At 48.5% G+C, this 17,687-nt stretch overlaps 1 pseudogene; it reads left to right on the forward strand.

Annotated features, from left to right (window-relative positions):
- Positions 1-11,199: 11,199 nt before the first annotated feature.
- Positions 11,200-13,262, forward strand: LOC149370536 (uncharacterized; annotated as a pseudogene).
- Positions 13,263-17,687: the final 4,425 nt, after the last annotated feature.

The raw sequence follows: 17,687 nt of genomic DNA on the forward strand, positions 1-17,687 counted from the left end.
TATACCTTAACCCTGTTGAGAACGGAGGGGTCCTGGAGAAGACTGACTCGTTAAGCCGCGCAGGTCCCGGCTCCGAATGACGGTGTCGGACTGCGTAATCGAGGAAGGTTTATTTTACATATTTACAGTCGAGATGGGAGTGTTCGGTCACCAAACAACATCCTCTTAAATACCCTTCGTAATCCCCAGATCCTTGACTCGGGAATAAAGTTCAGATATCAATGTCCAATCAGGTGCACAGTTGTGGGCACTGGCGTCCCACCCACGTCAGAGGCCGGTGCTGGTCTCTCCCGCTGTCTTGCGGCTCGGTCGATGGGAAGGGGAAAAGACAGCAGTCCCCGAACACTGTCGTGTCGAACTTCCAGGTGCAGCGCCATCGTGGGAAAGGAATGCCATGCCGTTTCCCAGCCGGTGGACAGGGGGGGGGGGGGGGGAGACGTCATCGAAGGCTGTCGCGGCGACTTCAGCACTGTGTTGAGATCGGTGCCTCCGTGGAAAAGAAACTGCACTGCGTCTCCCAGCAGGTGAATGAAGAGCCTTGTACGCCCCCGCCTGATGTCTGAAACGCGGGACCTCTGTCAATGTCGCAGTCACCTTTCAGGTAAAATCCACAGCGTGACCTTTCACCGCGTCACTCTGTCCAGCGAGCCGAGGCAGATTCGGCCTCCTGACGCCGCCACCGTCGTTGCTGTTTTCGTCGTCCCCAGTTCGCGCAGCACCTTTGTTGCACGACTCAAGTCTTCTTAGAATTACGCCCCGGTCCGTGTTCGCCGAACTCAACACCCCTAAATGTATCACTATATTAGGTTGGAGCTATTGTACATCATTTTTCTTCATGAAAAATCACACGAACATCAGAATGCACAGTGGTATATGCAAAGAGAATGCAACTGTTATACCACTTTCAACAGTTTTTTCCCACACAATTAGGTATCATCAAAAGACAGATCAAAGCGTTTCGCGGTTGTTATTCCAACAGATGAGTCATATCACACAGGCAGCTAGCGCTGTGAAGGTAAAGGAAGTGGCCTGGCACAAAATTTGTGCGTGAAAACATTCACTTTAGTCATTTATTTGATTTCCCTGGCCAGCAGCGTTGCTATACTGGTCTTCAGGCGAGCAGAATCGCAGCCCTTGTACTCCCTAGCTGTGAAGCATAAAAGAAAAGGTTGGCACCCAATTTCAAACCAATCCGTGCCGTCAAGAAACGCCACAGTACACTGTTTGTATGAGTTTGATGCACAAGAATAAATTATATATGCAGGAGATTAGTTTTAACATCACGACTTGATAATCCAGCAGCGTGGTGTAAATGCCACAGATGTATAATTTAGGTAACTTTAACACAAATGCTATATCAGCAGTACGAATGCTTTCTTTCCTGAAAACCAAATAAATGGAACCACCAAGTCATGTAACTATTAACACCTACACATGCCCAACAAGTGCTTCATAAGCGCTGCAATGATAGTAGCTAAGGGCAGTGAGTAGCCAGTGGCAGCGCCACCGCCGAAAAGTGCATACGTCTGAAACAAACTGATTTCTCAAATAAAACTTGCAGTCGCCACTGGTGCACAGAACACAAAATGAATTTACGTTTCGTTTCAGCGCCCGTACGGGTTCCTTGATCACAATGAAGCGAAGGACGGGAAGGGGAGCTATATATGTTCGATTCTTCGAAGGCTGCGCAGGTATATCTCTGGGAGATTTCCACGGGTCCGGTTAATCGTGTGTGGCGTTGATTCAATGTGCAATGATTCTATCAGAAGGCGTTTTGGTAATGATTTTTCCTTTGCAATCACCGGTGCTGAGTCCCAGTCGATGGTATGGCCAGCTTCCTGATGGTGTTGCGCTAAACCGTTTGAGTTAGTTTTCCCTCTGGCGACGTCATTTTGGTGCTGCTTGAGCCTAGTCTTGAATTTTCCTGTTTCTCCGATATAGGAAACGTCACAATCACGACAGGGGATCTTCTAGATCACACCTGGATGGATATCAAGGTCAAGAGCGTCCTTGACTCGCAAGAGTCGTTGCTGAAGTTTGCATGAAGGAACGTGGGCCACTTGAACGTCATAATTTGAAGAGATGCGAGCAAGGTTCTCACTTACTCATGTAGGCATACGGAATCGGCACCCGCTTCTATGCGCATGCCACAGTTCGGATTGTCGGAGCAGAGGCGCGTCGTTCCTGTGATCGTAGTACTTAGGCTGGATAACCGTTCCGTATCAGGTCCTGCCTGACCTGTGTAGAGCAGCTTAGGACTTCAGCATATCCTAAAAGCGCGGTTGACGTCGTCAAAAGAAAAACTAATTCAAACGCTTTGGCGCAACGCCATCAGGAAACTGGCCATACCATCGACTGGGACGCAGCATGTGTGCTTGCAAAGGAAAAATCATTAAGCGTAGAAAGTTGAGCTAGTTGGTTGCTAGTACTGTTGTGAGACATTCCAGCGGCTAAAAAGACAGGGAGGGACGAAGGTAGACGAGACAGGACGAACGCCGGTCCTGCGCTGTAAGGAACTTTATTGAAGACACTGGGCCGGTGGCCTTTCAGAACAGGACAGAGTTATCCACCGACAACTTTTTAGAGCTTTTAAAGTTTTACTTGTCATCTACCTTTGTCACCTTTAACGAGCGCCATTTCTTCCAAAAAGAAGGAGTGTGCATAGGCTCCTGCCTAGCACCACTTTTAAGTGATATATTTTTTATCGACTATTGACAAACGTATTCAGGCGCCAACGTGCAGAAAGTGTTTAGGTATGTTGACGACTACCTGGTGGTAGTAAATGTGATTGATGCTCAGGATAGAGGTATCGACGTGAACAACATTCTGGAAATATTTGCTAATAATGCATTCGGAATGAAGTTCACAAACGAATTACTGCAGGAAGGTCGCATCCAGTTTCTTGATGTGTGCCTTATTTTTGAAGAAACGCGTGTGTGCTGGCAGTATAAGCCACGGTCGAAGAAACAAATTCTGAACTATGATTCGGCCCATTCCAAGATCGTGAAAAGAGCTATAGCAAAAAATTGCGTCTGGTCTGCTCTTGTCAAGTCGTGCGAGCATCAAGTGCGTGACAGCGTCCATGACCAACTAAGGCGATTGGATATGGCTGGGTATCCAGGAGAAATTGTGGCATCTGTGGTGGAAACCCAGATTAGCGAGGTGAAATCTGGTGGGCGGTGCAAGCCAAGCGAAAACGCACGTACCAAACAGCGACCTGTCGTTGTGCCCTACTGGCATCAGGTCTCACATCGCCTCAAGAAGGTCGGCGACAAGTGTGGCGTGCGTGTAGTACTTTCGGCCCCGGAAAAGCTGGGACGCATGTGCCGCCTGGTGAATGATGCCAAAAAGAGGCCTATGTGCAAAATTAAGCACATCAAACCTCTTGTTGAATGTGAAGTTGGTGTTGTATACAGCATCCCCCTCGCCTGTGGCAGACGGTACATCGGACAGGCGGGACGCTGCCTCAACGAACGCTTGCTAGAGCATCGCCGGACAGCTCATTCGTTATCTGGCGGAGGTCACCTAGCGGACCATATTCGCCGTTGCTCACACAAGCCAGCATGCAAGGCGTTTTTAGAAAGGACAAGTGTGATGCGCAGGTTTAAGACTCAAAAGAGCCGAGAAATTTTTGAAGCGTTCAGTATTTTCTATGATAAAGAAAACTGCGTCAGCAGCCCTTCTGTGGCGCTATGCAAAAAAAGAAATAGATTGCCTGAAGGCAAACGGGTGGATTCAGCCAGGTAGGCGATAAATAGTAGGTGCGCCGATGTTGCAAACATGAGTGGCACGGCAAAGGAGCCGTCTGCAGTTTTTTGATTATGGGTTAATCTTGTCACGGATTACTTTTCCTTGCGCCCCCTTTTGTATATGATAGGCGTTTGTGAAATAAACCTCAGTTGAAGCCGGCGTTCGTCCTGTCTCGTCTACCTTCGTCCCTGTTTTTTTAGCCGCTGGAATGTCTCACAATAGAAAAATCATTACCAAAATGCCTTCTGATAGAATCATTGTACAGTAAATCAACGCCACACACGATTAACCGGGCTCGTGGCAATCTCCCAGAGATATGCAGTTTATCAAAGGCCACACAAACCTTGTCACCTTTTTTTACTGATTTGGCGTACTTCAGCAGTTGGCTGCGTTCCTCACGAACCGTTTTCGAGCAATCTCGCGAAATGCTAAAATCGGTATTTTTGAGTCTTTAGCCCCTACTCATGAGCGTTTCGACTTCTTTTTCGTTCAAAAGCTTTGCAATAATGGGTCTTTTTTTCCTGAAAAAACGGCCTTGCGGTGAGCAGGGGCTAAGGAAGACACAGTGATACCAAGTTTGCTATACGAAATTCGTTCACAAGCCGCCCAGAGCCTTCCCAAGTTTCAGACTCATCAGTGTCCTGAACACCATAAAAAACGATGTTAGACCGGCGGCAAGGGTTTTCCAGGTCGTCAAGTTTTACTTGCCTGTTGGACACATCGTGTGTACGACTCGTGGGAGATACTGTGGTAGGCACTGACTGTTTTTTAAGTTCCAGTTCCTGCCCACGGGTAGCTAAACACTGTAAGTCACTTTGAAGAACTGGAATAGACTCGATTTTAAAGGGACACTGAGGAGAAATTGAAGTTGGCTTGCATCGATAAATTACCCGCTCCTGATTACAAAACCACCACTCATACTGACAACAAAGCTCTCGTAACGTAGAAAAGAGCAAGAACCAAAATACAGGTATCGCCGCCACAGGCCAAACTCGCAACTACAAGCGTGATGACGTCATAGGACAAGACAGTGTTGGGGCACGAGAAGGCACGAATCACCGATGCTGACAAACGAAGGTTGCGCGATTGAATAAGGAAGAAAGTTTTGTTTTGAAGCCAAAAGTGCGCTTTTATCACACAAGGAATACCGACAAAAGACAACCTGAACGTTGTGAACCAAGAAAATCAATACTTAGCGGCGCCACAGGTGGCCACATGGGTTTCGGTATCTCATGGCGCTTCGCGTCTATGCGCTCTGTATGCCCGCGTGGTTTTGACGCGCATCGATTTACAAGCGCGGAACACCAGAGGAATACCAAGTGACGGTCCAAATGCTAGTTTAATTTTGAAGGAGTCTGTTAAGGTTGGTCAGATGATCGCGACGGTCGATGAAAAACTATGTTGGCAAGATTTTTGGTGATCGTACAAGGCAGTTTGCAGTGTAAAGAGCACCCTGAGTCTTCGCACGCTCGCCCGGTGAAACGCTCCCGGTTGTGCCAGTCAACTTCCAACTACTTGACGCTCTGTGGGGCTGAGGTCGCTGAAGTGCAGGCCTAAGTTATTAGACACTTTTAGCATACCGTGTACCGTGTTCCCGTTACCGGTACCTGAGTTCCGGGAGCCCGCGCGCAGCCAACCCAGGTAGCACCGAAACATTGCGACAATGTTACATTTTTGTTATGCTCCAGTGTTATTTCAATGTACTTAATGTCCTTTTTTTCTAACGTTTTTGTAATGTTACATATAAATGTTCGAATAACCTTCCCCGAACATTCATGAAACATGTAAACAACATAAATGGAACTTTCTCAAAAATAGTGAAGCAGCCCCGCACAAGCATGCAGGCCCGCCAGTTGTGACGGCAACCAAATTACAACACTTCGCAAGAACCAACAACAAGAGCGACACCTTCTCCACTACACCACAACATGTAACTTGTATTCACTCACCTCCAAACGGATATCGTGCCGTCGAGCTTATGTACCCCCTACTGCGGGATGTCCCATGAGTGATAGTGGGGAATGGGTAATAACTAATGTTTTGTGACAAAATAATGGGGCTCTTAATATAATCTATGGCGAGTACTATCAAGAGATGTGGTTACAAAGTACTGTTAGTTTAAAAACATCTTTACTCTAAGAATGTTGTTTTATAGTTGCATCTCTAACATTATAATAAACTTTAGAAGATTATATTAAGCAATATTTGTTTACAACGTGAGAGTAACCTTTCCTATATAACTTATAACGTTATGTGTAATTTTTAATGTTAATGTAAAGTTACAACGCAACATGTAACATTACTCCAACTCACACATCATTTTTGTAACACTATTCTTATGTTCGGTGCTGCCTGAGAATGCATGCGCGAATCTCCTTGACGTCGCCAGATGGCGCCACGTACCCGGCAGCTACGCGCGCGCCTGCATCATCGGGACCAATCAGCGCCTGCTCACCGGCGGTAGGCGGGCTCCCGGTACTCCGCTAACGGTAACAAGGTACACGGTATGCTGAAGGTGTCTATTTGCGAGAGTTGACGACTTCGAGAACGGGATCCAGCGTAACGCTGGAAAAACGCCGATGCAAACGTAAACGAAGCGACGGTAGCGACGGCCGCAATAGCCCATAGGTGCCTTCAACGTGCGGCCGGTGGTAGCTTCCTTTCGGCTGCTGCTAGGCCGCACTGCTAGCCGCCAGAAATCACAGAGTCTGCGTACGTCATGTGCACGTAATGTTTCACGTCGCTTAGTCCTGTGTCTTCATAAGAGAGTCTCAGGTTTGAATCAACGGCGGGAAAAACTTTTTAAACTTCGAATCCAAATTTCTTAAAAATAAATGCATCTTTCGCTGCCGGCCAAGTGGCAACAAAGCCGTGACATGCCGAACTATCGGATTTTGCTATAAAACGAATATTAATAAAGCTCTCCTCACTGTACCTTTAAGTTCAAGTTCATGCGCATACGATCAGTTAAAGCCTTCATTTCATTTTGCAAGCCAGAATCTTGTTAACACTATCGAGGATGTTCGTGTGCTTCGTCTCCAGCCCATGAACAGTTTCATAGACCAGTTCGAGCTTTTCCTCTTGGCCCTTCGTCATAGGGCCTGGGTTTGTTTCAACGTCACCACCCAGGATCAAAATGCGCCAAATGTACACTGCCGCCGTGCGGAAACATTTCGGGATATGGGGTAGCCACGACACTGCTACAAGACAGACAACATCATCTCGGTAACAAGAACACTTGTAATAACCTACCTAGAACAACAGGGACGGTGAGTGTCGAGGCATTTCGTGAGCACTGCCGTGGCCCAAGGGGGCGGTAAAATCCGGACGCTTTACGTAGGTGTCCTCGTCAGCTGATAATGAAGCACGTTGCCAGGCCCGAAGGTCGAATGTGTCCAAAATCGGCAGGGGTGCGCGCAGATGATCTCATGAGCAGCCGCAGCCGTCCAGAAACCAGCTAGCGCCGCAAGATTGCTTAACCGGTTGGCAAGTCGGTGAAACAGGCAGGTGATAGCCGGTGAGCAGCAGCACCTGGAACAACAGGAACGGTGAGTGGCGAGGCAATTCGTGAGCACTGCCGTGGCTCAAGGGGGCGGTAAAATCCGGACGCTTTACGTAGGTGTCCTCGTCAGCTGATAATGTAGCACGTTGCCAGGCCCGAAGGTCGAATGTGTCCAAAATCGGCAGGGGTGCGCGCAGATGATCTGATGAGCAGCCGCAGCCGTCCAGAAACCAGCTAGCGCCGCAAGATTGCTTATCCGGTTGGCAAGTAGGTGAAACAGGCAGGTGATAGCCGGTGAGCAGCAGCACCTGGAACAACAGGAACGGTGAGTGGCGAGGCAATTCGTGAGCACTGCCGTGGCCCAAGGGGGCGGTAAAATCCGGACGCTTTACGTAGGTGTCCTCGTCAGCTGATAATGAAGCACGTTGCCAGGCCCGAAGGTCGATTGTGTCAAAAATCTGCAGGGGTGCGCGCAGATGATCTGATGAGCAGCCGCAGCCGTCCAGAAACCAGCTAGCGCCGCAAGATTGCTTAACCGGTTGGCAAGTCGGTGAGACAGGCAGGTGATAGCCGGTGAGCAGCAGCACCTGGAACAACAGGAACGGTGAGTGGCGAGGCAATTCGTGAGCACTGCCGTGGCTCAAGGGGGCGGCAAAATCCGGGCGCTTTACGTAGGTGTCCTCGTCAGCTGATAATGTAGCACGTTGCCAGGCCCGAAGGTCGATTGTGTCAAAAATCTGCAGGGGTGCGCGCAGATGATCTGATGAGCAGCCGCAGCCGTCCAGAAACCAGCTAGCGCCGCAAGATTGCTTAACCGGTTGGCAAGTCGGTGAGACAGGCAGGTGATAGCCGGTGAGCAGCAGCACCTGGAACAACAGGAACGGTGAGTGGCGAGGCAATTCGTGAGCACTGCCGTGGCTCAAGGGGGCGGCAAAATCCGGGCGCTTTACGTAGGTGTCCTCGTCAGCTGATAATGTAGCACGTTGCCAGGCCCGAAGGTCGATTGTGTCCAAAATCGGCAGGGGTGCGCACAGATGACCTGATGAGCAGCCGCAGCCGTCCAGAAACCAGCTAGCGCCGCAAGATTGCGGAACCAGTCGGCAAGTCGGTGAAACAAGCAGGTGATAGCCGGTGAGCAGCAGCACATGGAACAACAGGAACGGTGAGTTTCGAGGCATTTCGTGAGCAAGGCCGTGGCCCAATACTGGGGCCATGAGCAAAAGGCCTTTTTCAGTGTGTTCAGAGGCAATAAACGGGGCACCGGTTTTTGGCTCTGTCTCACCTCGCCTATAAGATAACGTATAAGTGATAAATTTGCTTTATTTTTTATATTCGGAATGACGATTCTGCCGCTTCTAGGCTTAAGAGGAGAGTGGGCTTGTTGACAGTAATGGTTCCCATCCTGGGAACTTGATGGCACCACTACTGGCTGGCTTTGTTTTTGCGTCTGTGCTAGCATGCGCTGAAGTAAAACTGGGAATGCGCCAGAGTTTAACGTATGTAAGCATGCATACGCTTATGGTACGTAGATAGCGTACATTTATGCTCTTTTCTCACTCTACCTGTGCATGCCGCCAGTAGCGATGTGGTGTGGAAAAGCCAGAAACAGCAGCAAAACTGGGACCTCTTTACATCTGTTGACGCCCGGGCGAGGCGGAACCGCCGCGCCGCTGCTGTTTCTCGCTTTTGCACACCACGTCGCCGCTCGCGGAACACATAGATACAACATCACACACAGATACACTAATTTGTTTTTGTTTCATGTGCGTAGTTTAGTTGCGCAAATAGTGCATTTTTGATGCTGACGTACCCCCTTCCCCAATCCCGGCCATCGGGTGCCTCCCCCCCCCCCCCGCAAAAACTTCTTCGTACGCCCTTGGCCCCAGAATAAATGGTCATCGAGCTGACACAGTAGTGAATCTACAGAAGCAGTGGTGGAATATTTTAATCAACGTGGTCACAACTTCGATGAACTTAATCTATTCATTCATCAATAAAGCTTCAAATCTGCAAGCGACAGAAAATAAAGAGGCATTTCTGACTCACAAGTTTAAAACCTTACCACCAGCCGTTATTAACATATCCAGAGGAAACTTAGAATTTCTCAAATACATTCCCGGACTAGCGTAAATGTTTAAACAGGTCTAGCACACGGTCACAGCATTTACCAGTGCTTCATACCGCCTCATAATCGTTTCTTTCACCCTACTCTTCCGCCATGACGCGGCCTTTACACCCTCAATGGCAATTTTTTATATATTTTTTTAATCTCTTCTTTTTCATTTTACCGTTATCTTGTTCTCGGCTTCTCTTGCCATCACTTCGAAGGAACAATAGTGCCCACGTTCCCTTCCACCCCCTCCCTTTCTTTTCATGCTTTCTCTGTTTGCTCTCTTTTTATTTGGATACTTTACCCGGTATTTCGTTCAGCCGTGCTGACTAATTCCTTATCTGAGTTTCTCAGGTTAAAGCAGCCAGTCATAGTCATACAAAGTCACTGGTCACAGATGGGCACAGCCTTTCAAGCCCATGCGCGCTATGTCGCCACGCACCACACCCCAGATTCCTTTCTGCTGAGCTGCCCTTTTTTCTTTTAGCAGTGTTGCAGGTCAACCACTTAATCAGCTTTACTAGCCATCAATCACCCTCCCCATTCTAAAACTAATCCCACTTGATAACCTCCTCGCGCACACGCGACCTTCCTCCTAAGAGGGATCACCCATTTTAGACCCGGCCAATGATCAACGCTCTTCTTGTCAAGACGTTGTCAAGCACCCGTCGTCACTAGAGCGCCACAAATAAAGTTAATTTTATTGATCTAAATGGGTGCCGAACATACTTCTAGATAAACCAACTTAAATCAAGTACATGTCACATTGAAAAGGTAGTTACAGAAACACGTGTCCTACGTGGTGTCAACAACCTGGCTATGAAGCGTTCCCTATAGTCTGGCAGTCGCATTCTTTGGCGATTCTTGCAGTTACCGCACTGCGTAAGAAAGCGAACGCACAACCAGCGCAAAGCGAAGACTTTCATCTCAGCAGAACACAGCTTGCAAATCATGCCGAACGCAACTGCTGCCTGCGTACAGATGCAGATATATGTAAACAAAAGTTGAGCCCATTTGCAGACGTCGGCATGGGCGCATTACTGAGGGAGTTACATACTCGTGCGTTAAATGCGGAATCCTGCACAACTGAGTGGAACAATTCATTTAGCGATCACAGGAACTGTTGGCTCGGCAAGCAACCGATATCGTAATCACGGGACCCTGAGCAGTCTCGCAAAGCGGCTGGGCCGTCGGAGCGATGTGAAGAGACGGATATCAACCCATTGAAGCGCTGTGAGCTACGGGCCACCGACACAGACGTCCACCGAGCGTCGGCGTAGCAAGGCGAACCCAGAAACTGCGTTCGCAACGCGGTAAGTCGATTGCGATTGGCTGAAGCGAGCCACTTGGTATCAGGACTCGGTGTCGTCCTTCACTAGCTTGGCGTTTGTTATACCCCTGTCACACGGTACATGTAACGTCATTCGCAGCGAATGACATTACGTGTTAATGGCGTTTTTTTTTTGCTGCTACACGGCCAAAGTCAATGAGATTCACAGCTAACGACATTCGCCCAGTGAATAAGTTTCCCGAACTCATGCAAGCGCGACCTGTGTAATCTCAACGACAGCGGCTTGGTCAAATTTTATAAAATTTACAAGTGAAAAAAAAAATATAATCAAAGTAAACGCTTTTATTAATTGCTGTAATGAACTTTTGAATCGTTTTTCGATGTAAACAGGGTATTTTAAGCGATTTCCGCAACAATACTCTTCTTCTCAGTCGCCGACGGCTACCATAGAGACGGCCATGTTTATTTACAAACCGCCCTCGCCGTCCTCCATCTTTCGTTGAGCCTCCATCTTTCGTTGAGCAGCGTGGTCATTATTACCATATCATGGAAGACAACCCCGCAGCTTCGCCAGCCCAGCAGAAAACGCACTGGACCGACGACGAAACGCGGGCGCTGATTAATGTGTGGCAAGACCACCTCAGCGATTTGCGCTGAGCGAAGCGCAACATGAGCTTGTACGTTGCAATCTGTGAGTGCCTGCGCAGATAAGACCGTAAAGGAGATAAAATCGAAGATTGAAAACCTTGGAAACAGATACCGGTAAGTGGCGCCTTTCCTTTTCATTTTGCCTTACAGTGCGCTGCTCATTCACCATGCTATTTTCAGATGCGAGGGTGCACACCTGCATCGTCGCACGCTGCTTAGCGCAGAGTATACACCGATAGACGCAAGTGGCGGTTGATTTTTTTCGCGTGCCGAATCTCTGTGGGTATTGAGCAGCTTCTGCTATAGTGCCACGTTTCAAAACAGTACTGAAAACTGTCGTCGTTTTGTATTTCGCCGTTCACTCCGCGGTAATTACAAGTAATGTGTCATTCTATATTCATGCCTTCAGTCGTGATTGAACATACACCGCTACGTAGTAGTGATATCTGCGTTTACTTCAGCCAGGCTCGCAAATGCTTCATGTATTTGTGCGTAATTTTTATCCCACAACTTCCACTTTGTTTTAATTTTCTGATTCTTTTTGCAAGGCATCCTGGTTTTACGTTGTGTCTCGGATGCCAAACTTTTTCTAAACCGTTCCCCGTGGCGACTACTTGGTGCATAAAACGTGCACATGTATTAGTTTTGCGCAGAAGCATTGCTGTGCCGAAATATTTACTTGGAATTCACTCCCCTTGACTGCTCCTAGTGTAAGCACTTAAAGTACATACATGCAACACATTGCTGGGCAGATCAACAGTGACTGCATGTTGAGAAGAGGCAACGGTTCCCCTAGCAGCAGTCATGTAGAGTCCTCTGCAGCTTATAAACACCCCCGCTACAAAGTCATACGTTTCATGCAGGTTGCTGAGCCGAAAAACGACAGGGCAAGGCGCCATCACATCGCGTTTCTATAAAGAAATTGCCAGGTTTCTTGGCCGCCTGCCTGACAATGACAGCAGCCTTGTGGAGGAGAGCATGGGTGGCGATGGTGCCACTGTTTAAATGGTAAGTACGCTTCTATAGCCCAATGCAGGGCTCCTAGTTGTGAACCCAGCGTGAGGAAGACCTCTTTCTTTTTGTGCAACTTATAAAGGAACCAGACGCATTGATCCTCTATGGCATGACACATGGAAACTTGGCATATTTATTCATTCATTACCCACAACGCCTCTTGCGGGTGAGTAAAAATGTACACATGAACTTGAGTAGAGTTTGTTCTTGGGCTAGTTGGTATACTTGATTTGAACTCATAGTTTTTGAGCGTAACGGCACACGGCCAAAGAAAAGAAGCAGGAAGAGAAGAGGGACGAACAACGCTGTGTTCGTCCTTCTTCTCTTCCTGCTTCTTTTCTTTGGCTGTGTGCCGCTGCGCTCAAAAACTGAGTTCAAATCATGTACACATGAAAGTTGCTCATGAGAAATGTCACATTCACCACAAAATGCTAAAGTAGTGCAGAATATTCAATATAGAAATGGGTTTAATGCGCCTGTTAAGATTGTGAAGGCTGCATGCAACAGGTAGTTATTTTTCAAGTACCTACAAAAATAGTGTTGCTTGAGCTGCATGTGTATCCTTGGAAGCACAAATATGTTTACATGCGGCATATTTTTTTGTTTTCTCAGATAATTGATAGCATGCAAAATGGAGGAGCAGTTGATGAAGACTGTGCAATGGATGGCAGTGCTGGTCTGACGCCTCTGGCACCAACACATGAAGTGCCGTTGGAGTCTGCTGCAGTGCCCTCAACCTCTTCACCAGTAGTGGACACAGAGGACAGCAGCAGGGCTCCACCACTGGAAGCAGGCAGCCCAGCAGCAAAACAAAGCCGGCATGCCACGCAAAAGAGTCTGCTGACCGAGCTAGTCAACAGGAACCGGTAGTTATGCTCCGACATCAAAGAGAGCCGAAAACAAGGAATGGAACTGAGAAGAATGGAGTTCTCCGTGATTCTCCGTGAATCAGCCGCAACAGAGAAACGTCTCACTGAGGCACTACTCAAGTATCTCGAAATATAAAGCATTTCCCTGACCTACATGTGTATCACCGGAATTACTGGGCCAGTTTCCAGAAGTATTCGGCAAGTGCAGCCCTTACATCTTGGCCTTCACCAATGCAAACATCAGTGTTGTGCGAAGGCTGCTCGTACAATGCATTGTAGTTGTGCACGTCTTGCACCCACTGTTCCTCCACGTTATCTCTAAAGGCTTCACATATGTTGTGCAGAGCGCAGGACGCCCTAATAGCCTGTTTTGCGTTAAGCAGTTTGCATTCCATCCGCTTCATGATGAATCTGAAGCGGGCCTTCACACGACCGAACCCATTCTCCACAATTCGCCTTCACCTTGACAGGTTATAGTTGAATATTGCCTGCTTGGTACCGCTCGGGGCATTGGGATGCGGCTTGAGCAAATGCGGCGTCAGGGAAAATGCCTGGTCACAGAGTATGAGTCGTGCCACTGGAGTGCCTTCAATTACTGACGCAGGTGACTTGAAGTGGTCACTCTCCACATAATTCTTCAGCCGTGACCTGCCGTAGACATGGGCGTCGTGGCACCTGCCCGGGCTCCCTACGTTCAGGTAGAGGAAATGGTAGCGTGGTAGACGATTGCCAGCAGTATGATGCTGTACCTGTATGTAAGAAGAGGTTACCAGCACGATGAAGACACTGTCTGAAGTGAAATAAAAAATTGAAGCATTCTGTCAACATTGAGCTTAAAAATACGAACGGATTATATACAGAAATATTTCCACTTACACAGGTTTCGTAGGTCATGTTGTTGCCTAAAAAAAAACACTGGTTAAAGATGCGTTTGAAGTTGACTCTTTTGTGAGCATAATTTTAAACTGACACTTAAAATTGGGCCCATAAGAAAATACCTACTGCACTAGTGTGCAGGAAGAAACATTAGTCACGGATGCTAGAACTTGCATGCTGTTCACTGTGCAAGAAAAGTTCTCGTGTGCCACTTAGCATGCACAGAGAAAACGAAACGCCCGCACCTGCCAATGAAAGTGCCGATACAACACCGTGCATTTTAGTGGCCAAGCTACATATGCCTCAATATCCCAAATCGCCACTTTATTTAGATAAAGCTTAATTCTATGGCACGTGCTTTCATTAAGTCTTAGTTAATGATTTGTGCATTAAATAACAACGCAGTTTTCGGTCATCTGCTCTTTTGTCATTGCCCTGCACTGCTATTCACAAATTTAAAAGCAACATAAAAGACCTACCATCCCTTGTAGTTGTAGTAGTCAGCTGCGTCTTTCTTGGCCGGTGAGATCTCGAAGTGGCAGCCGTCTAGTGCGCCGATGGCCTCCAGGAAACCAGTAACGGCGTAAAACACGCGCATGTGCTCGGCCATTACCGCCTCGCTCGGCATGTGTACCCAGGCGCCTTCGAGAACGTCGACGATCGCTCGGCAAAACTCCCCGTACACAATGTTCACAGTCGAGCGGCCGACGCCAAAAAGATGCGCTATTGTCCGGTACTCGGCGCTGGAACACAGGCGATATAATCCAACGGCTACTCGTTTTTTTCAGGAAAATCGGATTCCGCATGTTCGTCACCTGACGCTGCAAAACTCGCTGCAGCGATTCTACAAGGTACCTGAACGTGGCAGGACTCACGCGGAACGCCTGCTTGAAATGAGATTCCCCGAGGTTAGGCAAGGTGTCTTCGAACCATTTCTAATTTCTTGGGAAGGCCCACCGCTCGCGGATAATCCCTGACGAAGTGGACCTCCCAACAGCGGCCGACGTGAACGTATTCGCCAGCAGACGCAGCTCTAAATCTCTCGTCGTCTTGGCGCGTTCTTGAATTGCAAGCTTCAGACGCTGCAGCCGGTTCCTGCGCTTCATCCTTAATAGCTGCAGAATAAGTAAAGCTCTCTTACATTGTTGCTCATTAGCGACTGTAAAAAAATCGGCACTGATGTCGCAGCCCTCCATAATGCCGACTATGAAGGAACGGCGGGCGGGAGGGATGGTCGTGAGCGGCTTTGAGCCTGTCTTGCTTTGGATATTTCAGTGGATTGCTTGTTGACTATTGCTGTCGCATGGCGTTGCAACGAATTTTTAGAGTTTATTCATGTTTAACAGTGTGCTACAAACAATAAACAGAACATATGTATATGAAAACCATGATTTATACCGTTTTGTTGTCATAGTAGTTCTGCGATGGACATCGCCATCAATACCAAATGCCATTTTGTATACTCGTGTAGAACGGGAACGCCAGTTTTCAATGACATTCGGTGTGAATGTCATTTCCTACGAATAACATGCAACGTCCCGTGTGACAGGGGTATTAGTGTCTCGCAGTATTGACCAAGCTTGCCGGCACATGATTTAGAAAGGCGCTGTTACTCCCAGCATGTGTACGAAAGCAGACGCCGCAGTAATCCGTGCGTCACAGCTTTTGGGGCGCATGTGACCAGGGTTCCCTGATAGTGACGTCGTAGCACACCCCTGCGCTCAACAACCGAAACAGCTGAGTATAAATAATGCAATAATAAGTTTTTTAGCGCGGATATTCTTTTCCGTGTATTTTTGCCTTCGTTTACCCATACTCCGAGATATTTGTATTCGGGCAGTCTGGGTATTTTAGGCCGTTACATTGTAATCACCTTAACAGTTGTTGTATCGTTGGAAATCATCGCATCTGACTTAGTTGGGCTAGAACTGAAATCTAGGGCGTCTACACTACAATTAACCAAATGACTCAAGCAATGAGGGGCACCAAAGTGAAAAGGGTAAAGCCCGAGTCACACTGCGGAAACACAACAACGACATGAACCAAACATGTTCGCAAACGAGCCGTCAACAAGTCGCCCAACCAACTCGTCCCACAACTTCTAGTCACACTGCACGAACGGCAGGGAAACGAGACAGGTTGCTGGGATGTTCCCTCGGTACGACAGCTTCCGGGAACCGGAACAACGAACAAACAGCGTTCGTGGACCCGGTTGGCGCTGTTCGCCGGTCGGGCGAATTTCCTGGCGACACCGCACGAACCAGACAAAGCACTTTGCGGTGATTCACCGCTTTTGTGCCTTTCGTGCTTGGAAACGTCGTTTTCAAAGGGTTGGCGGACTGTTTCCACAGTGTGACTCGGCACCGGTTACTGCGGGTAGGCCAATGGGCCACGCGTTTCCTCCTTTCCTTGGCGAGGATCTTAACTTGCCCTCTCTCACCTTCGCCTCTCTCTCCGCGCTCGTCAGCGGTGAAGCCACGCAGCATGCGCACTATTCAGACAGTTCTCAAGCGCGCAAGGCACGCTTGCAGTCGTGTTCGCGATGGCCGCAGGCGGCGATGTCAACGACCCTTCGAGTGCTGAGATGTTCTGTGCGCATTGCGGCGTTCACGCTGCTGGTTCAAGTCAATAGTGGACTCCGTCGGCGAGACACGTGCGTCCGCTGCCATAGCCGCGATGTGATGTACAGGTTTTTCGGCCAGCGCCTCTTCGGAACCACGAGGAGCACACCTACTTTCTTGACCGTGCCTGGTCCTCACGTGAGTGAAGCAACCCATTTATTGTGCCTTAATTTAAGTTAGTATCATTATTAATGCAAAATCATTAGAAGGCTATGTTGACGCCGGCAGTGTCTGCAATATGTGTCGTCGGAAGTTGGTGCCCTGTGACGTCATGAGACACTAGAAGCTACAGAAAATTCACTAAAGATAAGACAGCGTCTAGGTTTCCACCGAACTCGGGTCGCAGGCGTGCGGGATTACGTGAGAGGATGACACAAAATTTACAGAGTGATGACATCATACCCGAGCTGGTTCACAATCGCTGCCACATGGAGATAACAAAAAATGATAGAAAGACGCGAGGCGCAAAACCACGTCCGCCGAGGCGACGACGCTTGTTCGAACAACAGATGTCACAGTTGATGAAAAGGGAAGTTCTTGAAGGTAATGGTAGCGCTATCACAATACGGAGAAGGGATGAACACAAAGGACGAAGCCCTTCGGCCTTTGTGTTCGTCCCTTTTCCGTATTGTGATAGCGCTCACCAATACCTTCAAGAATGTTTTTCCAACTAGCCACAGTAGTAGCCTTTTTGACTTAAAAGGAAAGTGCATGGGCCTGCCCAGTGGCTCGAGCTGCGCAACAATCGCTGCCACGTCCAGACAGGAGCGCTGAAGACGAGGGAGGGTCATTTTGGCGTTTCTGTCCGGGCACGTCGCTGGCGGAGCGCATTGAGCCAGCAGCCTGTCCACTGGTATGCGCGTGCAGCTCGCGCCGCTGGCACACTCTTTTTCATTAGGGAATTTTAGAATAGGGGGCCCCAAGCTTTGGGGGCCCCAAGAAGTTTGGGGCATCGAAGTGCGCATGCGCAGAACGCAAGCCCCGCCCTGCGTCTTGGGTTAACGTT

The sequence above is a fragment of the Amblyomma mixtum genome, chromosome 1 (genome assembly GCF_055824585.1).
Source record: "Amblyomma mixtum isolate Tamu chromosome 1, ASM5582458v1, whole genome shotgun sequence".
In the NCBI taxonomy this organism is placed as follows: Eukaryota; Metazoa; Arthropoda; class Arachnida; order Ixodida; family Ixodidae; genus Amblyomma; species Amblyomma mixtum.